Source organism: Rhipicephalus microplus, chromosome X, assembly GCF_043290135.1.
Source record: "Rhipicephalus microplus isolate Deutch F79 chromosome X, USDA_Rmic, whole genome shotgun sequence".
NCBI classification, from domain to species: domain Eukaryota; kingdom Metazoa; phylum Arthropoda; class Arachnida; order Ixodida; family Ixodidae; genus Rhipicephalus; species Rhipicephalus microplus.
The window spans coordinates 429,467,521-429,483,841 of NC_134710.1; the positions used below are offsets into that span (position 1 = coordinate 429,467,521).

Sequence of the window (16,321 nt, forward strand, 5' to 3'; positions counted from 1 at the left end):
AAAAATTAAAGCGCTAAATGCAATAAGCTTTTTCTATAAGGGCCCTACCAAAAGCCGCGTAGCGGCGGGCATCGAAACGGGAAGCGGGGACACTTTGCAGACGCCTCCTTTCATGAAATTATGGCGGAAGTGCGCGCGTACGATTTGCCGTTTATGTGCGCCCAATATATTTACTTTTACTGTGATGGGGTGCACGAAGCAGCCGCGATTTATAATAGTGGACATGTGTCCGATGTCACAGCTGTGTATGAATAACCTAAACACTCCCGCTAAATTAGAGCCCAATGTTTCTAAAGTTAAACTTTAAAAAATGTAAACTGACCGGAGATTTTGGAACCAGTTCGGTCCCTTCTTCAGTGGTGACTGGTCAGTCGACTCCAAAGGTAGCAACTTTCTCCGGTAGTGTCACCCTCTGCAATGTCATTCTTTCAGCAATTCTTATCGCTTCGGCATTTTTTCCACTGGTTCCATACATCGAACAAGTATACACTTGGTAATGTTGCCGTTGAGCAGTTGTTATTGTGATTTGTTTGGATAAGCCAGGTGTCTAACAACTGCCGTTTTGTGTGGCTAACTTCTGTGTCGATGACCCGAGCGTCATCGAAATAGATACGAAGGCCCATCTTTTCACTGTGTTCTGCGAGAGCGCTTCGTGCAGCGTTGAAGCTATGCAAGTCGGTTCGATGTTCTTGTATTTTTACGGGGAAGTTTTTAAATGCAAAGCATTTCTTAGCAATCTGTGGCAACTTTGAGTGTATCTGTCTGTCTGTCTGTCTGTCTGTCTGTCTGTGTCTGTCTGTCTGTCTGTGTCTGTCTGTCTGTCTGTGTCTGTCTGTCTGTGTCTGTCTGTCTGTGTCTGTCTGTCTGTGTCTGTCTGTCTGTGTCTGTCTGTCTGTGTCTGTCTGTCTGCCTGTGTCTGTCTGTCTGTCTGTCTGTCTTTGTCTGTCTGTCTGTCTGTCTTTGTCTGTCTGTCTCTCTGTCTGTTACATTAAGCTATCCTGGCCGTTTCCATAATAGTATCAATATCAAAATTGGTATGGAATAACATGCCGGTAGGACGAGCATAAGTGACTAGGCATAACAGAAAAATCATTAGATATGTATCATGAAGGTCATGATTTACATTTCATAGTGTTGTTGTTCTTGCGGTCATTTAGTCCACATGACACATTGCAAAACTGGCATGGTATGGCATGACTGTGTTAAGGACAGAGAGACGAGGTGGCGGTGACGAGCCCATGCTGAGATCACAGCTTTTATATGGGACGCAGGCGTAGGCGGAATCGCCGCTGCAGCATCCAGCCAGGCCAGGACCTCAGCCGTTCTGTCCTTGCGCCACTCGAGCTAGAATCAACTGCCGAAAGGCGTGGCGTGGTAGTCAAGAAAATGATGATGATAACGCACTACAGGGCTCCCTACTCCCCTAGCGCTTTGCGTGATTTCAAATGTTTAAACAAAGGAATGAGATGGAATGAGCCTAAGTACATGAATTACAATCCGTAATATATCCGTTTGAGGAGTCTAGGTTGTCAACGTGAATAGACCATCGGGAACCAGTGGGTCTCAGGGGGGCGACACTGGGAGTTGCGCAGTGGACGAAGAAGTAAGCGTCGGGTCGCTGTGGTGGTACACAAGTGGGTGACAGGATGACCAGCTGGGGCAAGCCGGGAGCACACAGGGTGTCGCGAGTGACTATTGCAGGTAGAGCTGCCTTCAGGGTGAGATGAGTGGGTGCACAAAAGCCAATGTGGCCCCTGCGTGCGAACGAATGAGAGAAGCGCAGTGCAGTCTTGCATGCCACCCACCTCTAAGCAACGGCTTCGATGGTGCTTTCGCGGGCGTGTACAGCGCTGACGCTGATGTCGACACCCAGGTGTCATGACTTGACCGCTTACATTGGCAGTGCTTAAGTGGCATTTTACACGTAGGGTAGATGTGCATGATGTCTCCGGCTTGTAAAAGGGCATGCCTACATTCAAGTTACATGCCTGCTGGTCCACGGTTTCCGTCAAGAACTCAGTAGCCGGCATATCATGGGATCCACCAGGTGTGGACTTTGTAGGAGGCTCAGTGGGTGCACCTTGATTTGGGGAAACACTTTCAGTAGTCGGTGCACGCGGGTTCATGCACAGGTTGGTATGGCAGATGGTTGCCCCTACGGCAAGTGTGACATGTGTGGTCTGCTGTCCCATAGGTGGACCAGACACGTCGTCTTCAGGAGCATCTATCATAGTCGCAGCGCCTCAGAGGTTTGGCCGTGGTTGATAGATGGTGGCTTCAACTTCGGCTGCGGGAGACTGGAGGGCGATGCTGGTCGCTGCTGGCAGGACGCGCAGAGCGTTTGGGTTCGTAGAGTCTCCTTTGGACATCGTGAACGGTGAAGGTTCTGCGAGCTGGAGGTGGATAGCGAGCGTGAGGATACCCGTAGTCTTGGCAGACTTCGGGGCATGTGGCGATGTAGCCGTCGTGGAGCCTGACATTTCCGAGAAATCGTAGTCTGTGGAGGTTGGAGAAGACGTGCGGGTGACGAAAGTGTCTGAGAGACCATCGACCGAGGAGTTCGAAAAAATGCACCTCGGGGCATCCTGGTCATTGGCGGCAAGAACGTCTTGAAGAACCAAGTCGGATCTCGTGGCTGACTGGTCGCATGCAACACGAAAGTCGTGAACCTCGTCGGATGGGCAGTCGTACGTGGCACTCGCGTCGCTAGTGGCCGGACGAGAAGTTTCAGGAGACGTAGCCGGAAAGTTAGGTCCCGGTCAGTGGAGAGGTTTGGGCCGGAGGGTACCGCACGCGCCGACGCAGAGGAAGCCTGGAAGTCGCGGCGAACGGAAGCCGGTGGTTGGTGAGGCCGTAGGAGGCCAGCACCGCAGAGCAGAGGCCATCGTAAGGCTGTGGGCTTGAGCTTGAAGTGGCAAAAAGATGACGCAGTTATACCGGAAGGGCATAGAGAAGAATGGCATGCATCAGCGGCTGGCCCGTGACGCCATTCATTGCAGGTACGGCGTCGAACTGCATGAACCATACCTTGGGGTAGGTTGATTGGAACCGCGGCACTGGCAGACAGTGTCACGGGAACATGGCAGCCGATGGCTCGTCGGAGGGCTCGTTCTCTGAGTCACCATATGTTGAGGAAGGAGAGACCAGATGGCGGTGACGAGCCTGTGCTGCGGTCACAGCTTTTATTTGTGATGCAGGCGTAGCTGTAGTCGCCGCTGCAGCGTCCATCCACGCCAGGAGCTCAACTGTTCTGCCCTCGCGCCGTTCGAGCTAGAATCAGAGGCCGAAAGGTGCGGCGTGGGGCTCAAGAGAATGATGATAATGACGTACTACTACTGCATGGCAAACATAAGTGACAGACCCTAACGTGAAAATCCTGACATGCATATCAATTGTCACGTTACTCTCGACAAACTTAATAAAAAATGGGCTCGTTTAGTCGACTACCCAAGCAGCGGCTCAGAGAGATCGTCTTTGTCTTCTTTCACACTTCAATCTCACTCAAGCAAACCATGTGACAATAGTCCCCCTCTTTGAAAGCATCGACTCGATGCTTGTAAATAAAAAAGAAAGAAGGTATACACACGCAGATATAGAGAACCAAAAGAGTGAGAGTGCCACTACTCGCATCGCAAATGAGGAAGTTTCGCCAACGCTTGCGCCAAGCGCAAAAAGAAAAGGCATAAAAACACAGGAGAACACACAGCAGCAGCAACGCAAAGTCACGGCATGTCGTGGCACGTGAAACCACAAGGATTACTGTGTGAAGTAGGGCTTCAGTCGAACGACATGCACGGTTTCGGGCCGAAGCTGTCGACGAGAAGATGCTGCGCCGTCCGGAAATACCTCGTAGGTAACATCTCTGACTCGTCTAAGAACCTTGTACGGTCCAAAATAACGGCTTAGGAGTTTTTCGGATAAGCCTGGTCGCCGGATAGGGATCCACACCCACACTCGGTCCCCAGGGTGGTAGGTGACATTTCAATGGCGGAGGTTGTAACGTCGTGCGTCTGCATCTTGTTGGTGACTGGTGTTTATGCGAGCTAGCTGACGAGCTTCTTCGGCGTATTGAGTGTATTGCTTAGCATCTTGAGCAAGTTCTTTGTTTTGGTCGCACGGAAGCATAGCATCGAGCATGGTTCGCGCGTTGCGTCCGTAAACAAGTCGGGAAGGCGGAAATCGCGTTGTTTCTTGCGTTGCCGTATTGTAAGCAAACGGGATGTATGGAAGAATCTCGTCCCAGGTTTTGTGTTGTACGTCCACGTACATTGACAGCATGTCCGCTATGATCTTGTTAAGCCTCTCAGTCAGTCCATTGGATTGCGGATAAGCCGGTTTTTCGATGACTTGTGCAGCTCAGTTTGAAAATGTCCTCCATCATTCGTGCTGTAAACGACGTCCCTCTGTCCGTAATCACGCATGACGGGGCACCATGCCGTAGGACGATTTCGTGCACGAACAACTGCGCGACTTCAGAGGCCGTGCCACGGGGTAACGCTTTTGTTTCAGCATAACGTGTAAGATAATCGGTCGCCACTATAATCCATTTGTTCCCAGAGGACGACAAAGGGGAGGGCCCGAGAAGGTCCATTCCCACGAGGTCAAACGGTGTCCGTGGTGGTGCGATCGGCTGGAGCAGGCCGGCGGGTTTCACAGCGGAGTCTTGCGGCGCTGGCACTCACGGCAGCCTTTCACATATCGATGTACACTAGTTGATAGTCGCGGCCAGTAATACTGTTGGCGTACTCGGGCCAGAGTTCGCGTAAGAGGTTCAGCTATGTTCGAGAAGTTGGCGATAAATCGGCGATAATACGCGCACAAGCCGAGGAAACGGCGTACTGCTCTTTTAACTGATGGAAGAGGGAAGGCAGCGACAGCAGCAGTTTTGTCTGGATCAGGTCGCACTCCATCTGCACTAATGACATGTCCCAGAACTTTCAGCTCTTCATAGCCGAAATGGCATTTTTGGGGTTTCAGCGTGAGTTTGACTGTGCGAATGGCTTCCAGAACCTTTCTCTGACGCTTCAGATGTTCTTCGAAGCTCTCGGAAAAGATGACCACATCATCGCGGTAGACAAGGAAGCTTTACCACTTCAGGCTAGCGAGAACTGTGTCCATCATCCTCTGAAAAGTGGCTGGTGCAGAACAGAGGCCGAAGGGAAGAACTCGGAATTCGTAAAGTCTGTCTGGAGTCACAAACGCGGTTTTTTCTCGGTCTCGTTCATCCACTTCAATTTGCCAATAGCCACTGTTTAGATCGATGGATGAAAAATACTTCGCACGTCGTAACCTGTCGAGGGAGTCGTAGACCCGTGGAAGCGTGTAGACGTCCTTTTTTGTGACGCTATTAAGCTTCCTGTAGTCAATACAGAATCGCAGCGTTCCGTCTTTTTTCTTTACTAGAACATCTGGCGAAGACCAAGCGCTGCTGGATGGTTGAATAATCCCGTCATCGAGCATCTCTTTTACTTGTGTCTGAATAGCCTTGCGTTCTTTGGCAGAAACGCGATAAGGCTGCTGCCGGATGGGGCGGACGTCATCGTCGGTAATAATTCAATGCTTCGTGAGGTGTGTTTGACGGACTTTAGAAGAAGAGGCGAAGCAAGATCGAAACTCCCTTAAAAGGTCATGAAGTGCAGCCTTTCTCTCATCTGACAGCGTCGAATTAATGTCGATGCGGTCTAGGAATTCCTCATCCTCATGCGTTTCCTCGGACGCGAAGCACTCTGTGACGTCGGCAACAGGGTCTCCATAAGCTAGGGTGGTTCCGCGGAAAAGATGTCGGTGCTCGTAATTGAAGTTCGTAGCTAGTATCGTTGACTGTCCGTCACGGACGCGCACAACGCTTCGGGTGGCGCATACACCTTGGAGCAGCAGAAGTGTAAGTTGCTTTCAGCCACCACGTCGCCGTCTTGGAACTCTTCACAAGTGACTTCAATGGGAACAGTTGCTCGAGGTGGCAGCGTCACACTGTCGTCAGCAACACGCAGCGCCGGTCTACGGCAGTTATCAGCGTCTCGATCAGTTGCGCCTTGAGTCAAGAAGGTCACGATGCGCTCACGGAGATTTATGACGGCACCGTATTCCCGAAGGAAGTCCATGCCGATAATCAGCTGACGCGAACAGTCGCGAAGAACGAGGCAGCTGAGCACGAACGTTGACGCACAAATTTTCACTCTTACGGTACAGCGACCCAGCGGTGTTACAACGTGTGCTCCAGCTGTTCGAATTCGCGTTCCATTCCATGGCGTGATCACTTTCATGAGATCTTTCGCTAGCCTCCCGCTGAAGATCGAATAGTCTGCACCAGTGTCTACCAATGCACTGACCTGAAGACCGTCAACCAGCACAGGTATGTCGAGTGACACGCGGTCACTAGGTTCCGATGTGGATGTCGGCGCTTCTTCGGCACTGCGATTATTCTCTGACGAAATGCCTTCGGCGTTGCGTGCAAGCGTCGATGGGAGGTCTTCCGCACTTTGAGTCCAAGCGACCTTGCCCCCGAAGGCCGCTGCCTTCAGTTTTCCCGACGAGGGCTCGGGAAGCGTTCCCGTGCCGTCACCCCGAAACGTGGCCCAGTGGCTGCGGGTCTCCTCGGAGATGGTGACCGCGATTGCCGTCGTGTAAAGGGTGCACGCTGTTGCGCGAGATACTCTTCGATATCCCTTGGCTTTTGACCAATTCGGGGACGAGGGGAATTGACGGAAAATCCGCGCAGTCCAAGTTGCCGGTATGGGCATTCGCGGTAAATGTGACCAGCCTGACCGCAATGATAGCAGAGGGGTCGTCTGTCTGGCGTACGCCAGAGATCAGACATGCACGTCGGTTCACGGCGACTATCGATGCTCAAATCAGCGTGCGCTGACTGAATCGCGACTGACGGCATAATTGTCTGGATCGGGACGTATGGCATTGTCTGGATCGGGACGTGCGGCACTGTCTGGATCGGGACGTGCGGCACTGTCTGGGTCGGGACTCCTTGACCCGAAAGAGGAGTGGCTGATCGCAAGGCTTCCTTGTACGTACGACGGCGACTGTCAGTAGACACAGGAGCCGTTTCCGGATCAACCGACGTGGGCGGAAAACGATGGGCGTGCAGCACCTGCTGGACCTCGTCACGGATGACACTGGTGATAGAGCCAACATCGATTTGCTTTGTCCCGTACATCTTTTCCATTTCTTCCCGGACGACAGATCAAATGATCTCGCGAATCCATTCGGGGCTCTTGCTCCCAGGGGTGGCGAAAATTTCGGGAGTTGAGGAAGCATTTACTTGACGGTCAAACAGAGCAGACCGTTGGTGCAGTACTCGCTCCATTGTTGCCACTTCAGTAAGGAACTCGGCAACACTTTTGGGGGGACTACACACCAAACCAGCAAAAGTTGTTCCTTCACACCACGCATGAGGTGGCGCAACTTTTTTTCTTCTGCCATAGCAGGATCCTCTCGCTTGAAAAGCCGTGTCATGTCCTCGACGTACATTGAGACGGTCTCGTTGGGCATCTGGATGCGTGATTGTAGTGCATGCTCCGCCCGTTCGCGGCGGTCAGAACTCCTGCAGGTCTCCAGGAGGCGACGCTGGAACTCGCGCCAAGGTGTCAGAACATCATCCCTGTTCAAAAACCACGTCTTGGCACCGTCTTTTAGGCAAGTGTACACGTTCCGGAGCTTCGCGGTATCATTCCAGTAATTGATCGCTGCGACACGTTCGAACTCACTCAGCCAGTCGTCAACATCTTCATGCTGCTCTCCGTGAAAGGGGCTAGGCATGAGCGGGTTCTGGATGGTGCAGTAGATCGGCGTGGAAGGTGTCGGAGCTTGCATGGGATCTTATGTCGAAGTCATAGTCGCTGCGCCAGTGGTTGGTGTCTCAGGTTGTAGGCCTCGTCGGCGGCGGCTTACTCTATGAACAGGAGTGTCCACGGGTGCAGGGCTTGTGTTCCGGCTGCTGGACGGGGTCTTGGGCATCGGGTGGATCGTGAGACGTTGTACCCAGCAACTCCACCAGTATTGTCACGTTACTCTCGACCAACTTGATAAAAAATGGGCTCGTTTAGTCGACTACCCAAGCAGCGGCTCAGAGAGATCGTCATTGTCTTCTTTCACACTTCGATCTCACCCAAGCAAACCCTGTGGCAATATCAAGTAAGTCACGGCTACACGCCAAGCTCATCATGCGCTCGCGGTCGTTTCGCTAGCTTCACATATACCAAAATTGGTATCACGGGATGTTGATGAACGACTAAGGTATATTGCTGCTGTAAACATGATAAGTATGAAATGCGTGTCATGTTAGATTATGCCACGCTTATGCCACGCTTATGAACATGCCACCCTGATAACGGGCTCGGGGCCGTTTTGCTAGTTTTACATTTACGAAATTTCGTATTACAGGATGTGAACGGACGACGAAGATAAATGACGCCTCCAAACTTGATAATCATGGCATCCATGTCGTTTAAAACATGGCTATATGCTACGCTGATAGTGCGCTCATGGTCGTTTAGTTAGCTTGTCATATACCAAACTTGGTCTTACGTGACGACAGTGAATGACGAAGGTATATCACTGGGGCAAACGTGATCATTATCAGCTGTGTGTCTTGTAGAAACATGACATTTCACGCGCATGGTGAGCTCATGGTGGTTTCGATAACTTCACATATACCAAAATTTGTATTGCGTGACGTGAATGGGTGACGTCCAAACAGGATAATTATGACATGCGTGCAATTTAACCCATAACTACATGCTACGCTAATAACGTGCTCACAGCCGTTTCGCTAGCTCCGCATATAACAAACGTTGTTTAACGTGACGTGAATAGACGACAAAGGTAAATCACACGACCAAACATGATGATCATCACATGGAAGTCATGTACGGTATATTTTACGTCGGTCTCGTAACGTCGTGCTGAAAGTAAAGCTACATATCAACCTTCCTCATTCGTGCATCGCATATCATCGATTCCAACTGTACGTGGGATCTGTCTATTTTTTCGTCTCACCGATGTAAGCTGCGTGACAGTCTGTGCATTGAACCTCCTAGACTGGCCCGGGGAATCTTTCTTTCGGCAGCCAGTCATTTTATCGCTGGAAGAATCAACCAATTTTTCAAGCTGATTTGTATGCCACCTGGATGTCCTCCTTACCCAGCATCCTGGACAATTGCTTGCCGATTCCCGGAAGGTATGGCGGTAGGATTGTTTGGGATAGGCTTCATTTTCAGGGTCATCGTTTCCAGAAGGTAGGTGGGGGCATTTTCCTGACCATCACGTCACTGACGTACTCGACGAATTTCAGGTATCCATTGATATCCATTTTCAGGTACCCATTTCAGGTATCTATTTTTCATGTATTCATTGTCCAGCAAGACGGCGGTGATCACTTCTCTTTTTCTTCGCATTTTTTAAAGCTGGAAATGTCCCCTGATTATTTCAGGTGGTCCCTGACCACTGAAACGCCACAGAGCCACTCATCCTATGAGTACTGTTGCTCCTGATTATTAAATGTGTCTCAGCACCTTGTAATGAACCTACTCGTTGTGAAGTTCACATGTTTTCACACCTGGTGCGATGCTACATTTCTGCGATGCAACATTACACGTGTTTAAGAAGAGTCCTAGCATCATCTAGAATTTTTATCAGTTTATTTCTCCTGAATCAGTTCCCACCAAAGATTTGGTACTGAAGTTAAGCACCTACTGGCCACGCCAAAGGCCTGGGTTCTAGTCACTTATGAACAAGTTATTTTATTACATCTATCACGAGTTTCCACTCACGGACAACTCTTGTTTCTCCGTCACAGATAACGACGACGACACTGATATTTCCGCACAACGTTGTCTCTAACGCTTTCGCATGAGTACAAACCTACCGAAGTATTCGCAATGTTCATAGACTGTTGCGCCACCTAGCGGAATTCCTGAGTGTCCTCTCAAGGATTATCAGTAGGCAGACGCTCCCTTGTTCGGCGGTGCTAACCTCAGTGTTAAGACGTTAGCGAGAAACGAACACGAACCATTCTGTATATTGCGTGCATCAGTGAATATACCGGACTGTCCGTGACAGGATAAATCGGATTCTGTCTTGCGAGAGGCGAAGGTATGGGGAAAATACGTGGCAACTCGCGCTTTAGATTATAGCCCGCAGAGTACACATAATCGCTTCGCGTGATTTTTTGCAGCCACGTTGGATAAGTAAATGGTATTGTCTAACCTTTTTACACTTGAATCTAACCTTGTTTTACGTGCGTATAGCATTCGTCAGTGCTTTTGTAGCGCATGAATCCCACAACATTCATTGCAAGCCTAAAGTAGCGCAGGCTCGCGATTTGCGCTTCCAAGCCTCGTCCTGTGCTGCGCCGCTTGTGTTTTTACGTTCGTTGTTAGATGGCAGCACAGCGCGAGTGATTCTTTTCTTGGTGAAAAAAAAATGTTCTCCGCCCACCCCACCCCCCACCCCCAGATAATAGTGGTGAGTGACGCCATGTTGGGGTTGGGCAGTGACGCGTTGTTGGTGCTATCGAAGTCGTTCAGCGAAAAGAATTCCTGAGATTACTTTCAGCAGGGATGTAAAAAAACGTCTTAACGTCGAATATTTTTCACTGGACGTAGATGTTTGTCAACGCGCTCAGAGTGACAGCGACCACGAACGATTAGCTACGAGCTCACGAGCAGTGAGGTGCACTTCCTGTCCCGTCTTGCGTTCATGTTTTTTCACACACGTAAGTCACTATGATTGTATTGATTATATCCTTCAGCTAGCTCAAAATAAAAGCATAATTTTTCTTGCGCATTCAATGTATCCTAGTTACAGTAATATTACAAAGTGCCACATGCTGCCAACACGCTCGAGCTTCACCAGCGAAGCGGAAAATTTAAACCAAAGAAATATGCAGTTACGACTACAGTCCACGCAAACTTTTCCTGCACTTCACCGGTGCCGTCCGAACAGTGTGGTTTTTCGACAAATTTTCACCATTTGGACGTTGCGGAAAGCGTACGCGTGTCGATATGTTTGTTCCTATCGCGCTGATGGAAGCCGCCACATCCGAGTGCAGAGAATTGCACACTGTTCGTCTGATCATGCTTGTGACAAAAGTGCTACCTAATGGGAAGTTAAATGCTTATGTTCCGCTGAAGAGGCAGTTGCATGAAGTTTACACCGCAACTATTGACGATGACGTAATATGTTTGTAAACCATCGCTCCGTTGAACATTTGGTCTTGTGCAGCGGTGACGGCACGCTACTCGCTAGTGGCCTGCTACTGGGGCAAATCCACCGAAAGGCTCGGCTCTAATGATCTCGGAGTGCCATTCAGTTCGTACGTTCATTTAGTTTGCGCAGTTTTCTGTACCACACACCGGATTACGTAAAACATCGTTGATGCACGGCTGACCAGCTGACACCACCACCCTTTGCACGGCGGCAAGAAATGAGGTAGCAAACATTTAGCAGTTCCTATCAGTTTGAAAAGTACATAGGTGCGATATACATTAATTTGACGATCACTAGATGATCGGGTGAAAGCGACGCGGGGAGTACATCCGTGCATCTTATCTTTTCCTATGCGAGTTCACGGGTTGATCATCCTTCCGCAGCCATCTTGGATTGCATGGTGCGCCACCTATACGGCGTGGGCATTGCGAATAGGGACAGCTTCAAAAAGTTTTGTAACCTACCGAAACAGCTTTCCATCGTTTTTGAAATCCGGAGAAACACCAACTCCTACGAGATTATCTAAACGAGAATAGTGCTCACTCGAACAAGGCTCGTAGGTTGATTCTATAATAAAATACAGAGCCGTAAAACAAGTAGCCATTGTCATTGCTATAAATGACATCGGTTTAACTCCGGTAAAAACTCGACTATTTGCTGACGATAGTATTTTGTTTACAGCAGTAATCTGCAATGGTGACAAGTGCGACTTTACTAACGTAGGCAATGCAGTTAACTACTGCAAACAGTGGGAGACGCTTTTCATTACTAACAATATGCGTCTCCCCATAACACACAAAGAAGTCTCCGTAGACGTCACACACAGTTTAGCTGAGGCATTTTTAGTTAAAGTAGATTAATAACTGCTGTTACACTTTTCGCAAATGCCTTCTCAGCCCCAAGCGCGAGACTTGCGCACCCAGTCTCCTCTCGCTCTTATTCTGAATAAGGCCAAGCATGAACACAACTTTATATTTGGGGATCTTCAAATCACAATTTACTTTGAAAACCGTAAAAGAAATAGCCCCTTCACTTATACATTAGAGTGAGAAACGCTGAATCTCGCCTCGCGTAGTTCCAAGGCACTTAGTAGTACATTACAAGAAAGAAAATGCAGAAATGTGCTGTTTTTTGCGAGCTTTAATAATTAAGGTTATTTTGTGGGTATATATTTATCTAGTTATCCTGCCATGAGCCAGCTTCAATACTTGCATAAAAATAATCAACTATATTGCCTGAAATGCGCGACTGTTTGTTTTTGGTTGTATTCGTTTTGAGCGCAGGAAAAAAAAGTTTCGCATTGAACCTGGAACGCGGCACGTTGAACGATCGTACCACATGGTAGTGTCTGCAGCAAGGTCATCCTTTGCAGCAATACGCAGCACAATGAAATTAAGTGAACGCATTTTGTCCACTCAAAAAGCCTGCAGAAATGTGCACACGGAGTTTCAGACCGTTTAAAGAAACAGGTGGCGTGGGATGCACTTTCTAGGTTCTGTACTGTGCGCCGTGACTGAAGGGGTAATCGTACGTTTACGTTATAGCGAATATATGTCAAACAATTAGCCCAATGCAGTGCAAACTGTAAATGATATTGGAGTACTAGAAATTCGAAGAAAAAACTTGCCCACGTTTTTTTTCAGACATAGTTAACCACAAACTGTTCTGCGGCACCGAAGTATGCACATTCCCCTTGTTATGCAGACCCTCTCATCACGACTGTCCTCATTCTGTAATGACAGTCTCAGCAAATACCGACGCTTTACGGTACTTTTTTCGCACAGTTTCGAATTAAAATGAACTAATCCAAGCATTCTCCCAAATCTCGTGAGATGCAAACGATTCCACTGCCCTAAAACAGTCGTGCTTTCATAATTTTTGTAAGTGTATTATAACAAGGTTGTTCAATTTTTCTATTCCCGAAGTCTTAACCTTCCGCAGTATGTCCAAAGAATTAGTTAAGAGCCCTGTTAATCCTTGTTTCATTCTGTTACTTTGTGTGGATTTCCGCATGCACTCCGCTAACCTTATTTGTACTTTTTTTGTGAAGTATTCCGAAAACGTGGGAGATCCCCCTTTTTAAGAATTGGTATGACAGAAATCTAAATCGTAGCGTGACTTATTGAGCAAGTTGGTTCATTTTTCTGGTAGCTTTTATCTCAAAATAAAGACTACAGGCAGATGTTGCGTGCCACTGGGCTAGATTACTCGATTAATTGATTGATTAACTTGTGGGGTTTAACGTCCCAAAACGACCATATGATTATGAGAGCCGCCGTAGTGGAGGGCTCCGGAAGTTTCGACCACCTGGGGTTCTTTAACGTGCACCCAAACCTGAGCACACGGGCCTACAACATTTCCGCTTCCATCGGAAATGCAGCAGCCGAGTACTTTAGCCACTAGACCACCGTGGCGGGGCCTAGATTACTTGAGCGCCTGCCAGAAATGAAATTTATCTTTTCATAATGTGACTCATGACCGTTTTTGCTCACGTATATATGTGTGTCTTTCAAATGAAATTAGTTTATAGTTTGCGCTTGTCCGCCTCTCATCTTTATTTCGCCCTAAAAGTTGCCATGAATAAAACGCGTCTTCGCAGACGTAGTTGAGTGTTCATTGCGCATTGTTTCACTGCGAAGGAATGAATGCTACAGCAACAATTAGCAATGTCACGCTAAAAAAAAACGGCAAGCATTTCGACTTGCAACGCACATCTTAAGCAGAGAGCACGCACGAAATGAGCTTACACAAGACGAGCGCGGACAAATTATTGTTAAACTCAAAGCATGCTTAAACGACTTTTAAAGCACGCTGCTCAAACAGAGAGATAAGCGCACAAATAAACGCACACGTACACACACGACGAGCGCCAACAACTGTCATCGCCCTCCTTTTCATGCGTGAGCAGCGCACTCCTTTCGTAAACATGGCCGCGGCAGCGAGGGTAGTGACGTTTGTGCTCTTTCTAACTACTGTAACTTCAAAGCAAACTTTCGGCCAACGCACAAGCGGTAAAAGTGTCCGAATCCCGTGATAAGTGCGTGTGTGAGTGAATCCCCATTCAAAAGGACATCTATACGCAATTGGATCACGCCATGTAGAAACGCGCGCGCATAGCGACGCCCTTGGTGGCGCGGCACTGCGTCCTTGAAGGCACGCGCACCCGTCACGCCGTCTTGTTACTGATGAAAATAACATGCTGAAGTTCAGGAGCTCTGAGGACGGCAGCCAGCAGTACATGATGTATATCAATGGCTCGCCATTAACTTATTTAGCCTCACGCATTGATAAGTGCGGAGTCGCTGCTTCGTCACCCTGCTGCGGAACTTTCTCGTTTTTAGGCGCAAAATATCTTATGGTGGTGGTGGTAGTGGTTAGAAGATGAGAAAAGGCACCTAATTTCTGCAACCCGGTCGGGAGCACGGCGCAGTGCTCATCTTATGAGCGAGGTTAATCTTACGGCATCTGCGCTTCAGTGCGCATGTACCCGCACTCTCAGTTTTCTCTCCTGTGCTCTCCCCTCTCTCGCCTCGCAACCAGCCAATGTCTACCAGCCTACGCACACTCCTCACTTCTAGCTATCCATTGCCGTGGCGTTTACACCGCCACTGCGCAGGCGAGTCCCCTCCCCCTTTTCTCCCCTCGCAACACCGACGCAGCCAGCGTGTACTACTGGGTCAGGCTGCACAACCGCTCACTGGGTACCCCTTATATGTTGGCACTGGATCTTGACCACCAACTTAGCGTCAGAAGTAAATTTGTCCTGTGCGTTGTTGACCATAAAAATTCGCAGCGTGCGTGGTATCTAAAAGCGGACTGCGTGTCTCTGAGCCCAATCGGAGCCTTCTGTTTCTCATTGCTCATTCGCAGCAATTGGAAGTGTCAGTAGGAAACATCGGTTCATCACTGCGTATTTTCTCTACTGTGCAATGCCGCGATTAGTGCCAGCGTCAACGCCACCGTCAGTACAAGCGTTAGCGCCCTCTGGTTGGCAAGTACACCTGGTTCGATTTAGTGGAGATGGTGTAATTTTTTTCTTTGCAATATTTTAGTATACATTTTACGTCATAAACGTGACGGAAATACGCCACCGGAGTGGGGGTGAAATCCTGCACAAAGTACTTTCGTGTCAAAATAATGAAAACGTGACTGATCTTTCTGGGCAAAAATCAGCATAACACGAAAGTGAAACATGGCCTCTGAGCAGCAGTTGGGCGTTTATTGTGCATTTGGTCACCCTAAGGGTAAATGGATGAATGCTACAAAAACAAATTGTAATGTCACGTGAAGAAAAGCAAGCAGCTCGAAACTAAGAGCCCGCAGCTCAAGCGGAAAGCGTGCGCGATTGAAGCATAGACAGCACGAGCGCGAACTGACAACCGCCACAGCTTCAGATAAAAGCTGTGGAAGTAAAAGCTGTGACACACACGAAACGAACGTGTGTCTTCCTGTGAGAGCACGAACAGGACGAGCGCGAACCACTGTAACAATTTTTACTTTATCGTCTGTCAGCAGCGCGCTGCTTTACAGAGTGTGGCAGCGAGCGAAGCGATTTTCATGCGCTCCTGAATCACGAGATAAGCACGCATGCACGAGGGATCACGCCCGTGCGCCCAGCGAAGGTCAACGGGCGACGATCTTTAGAGCGCGTCCAACGCACGCACTTCGCACCATCTCGCTGCTGATGATAAATTTGCGAAGCTCTGAGGACTGCTAAACGGTTTAGGGTGAATATAAACGCGTCACTATTCGCAAACTGAACGTATGCTGTTTGATCTAGTGGCTTCACACCACGCGTTGCGGAGCAAGGGGTCGTAGATGCAACGGCCAACAGCTGGCTTTTTATTCTGGCATTTTTTGCAACCTCTTGGTACACAATTTGTACCAACAGGTACAAAACAGGCACAATCCATCACCGAAATACATCAGCCGAGTGAGCCATGATGAACCCCGAGATAAAACATTGTCGTGTCAATATAAACGGAAGAATGAATAAATAAATATTAAATACTTACCATTTACCCCTGTTTGTAGAGATGGGAGGACAGCAACATGATCATTATCACGCAGGAGACGACGAAAGAGGCATAATTTGAAGACC

General features: G+C 48.8%; 1 protein-coding gene across 2 annotated transcripts in view; it reads left to right on the forward strand.

The window, feature by feature from the left end:
* The window catches only part of LOC119160923 (uncharacterized), a 108,293-nt gene that overhangs the window by 59,528 nt on the left and 32,444 nt on the right, over positions 1–16,321 (forward strand). The gene's annotated exons all lie outside the window — the stretch shown is intronic.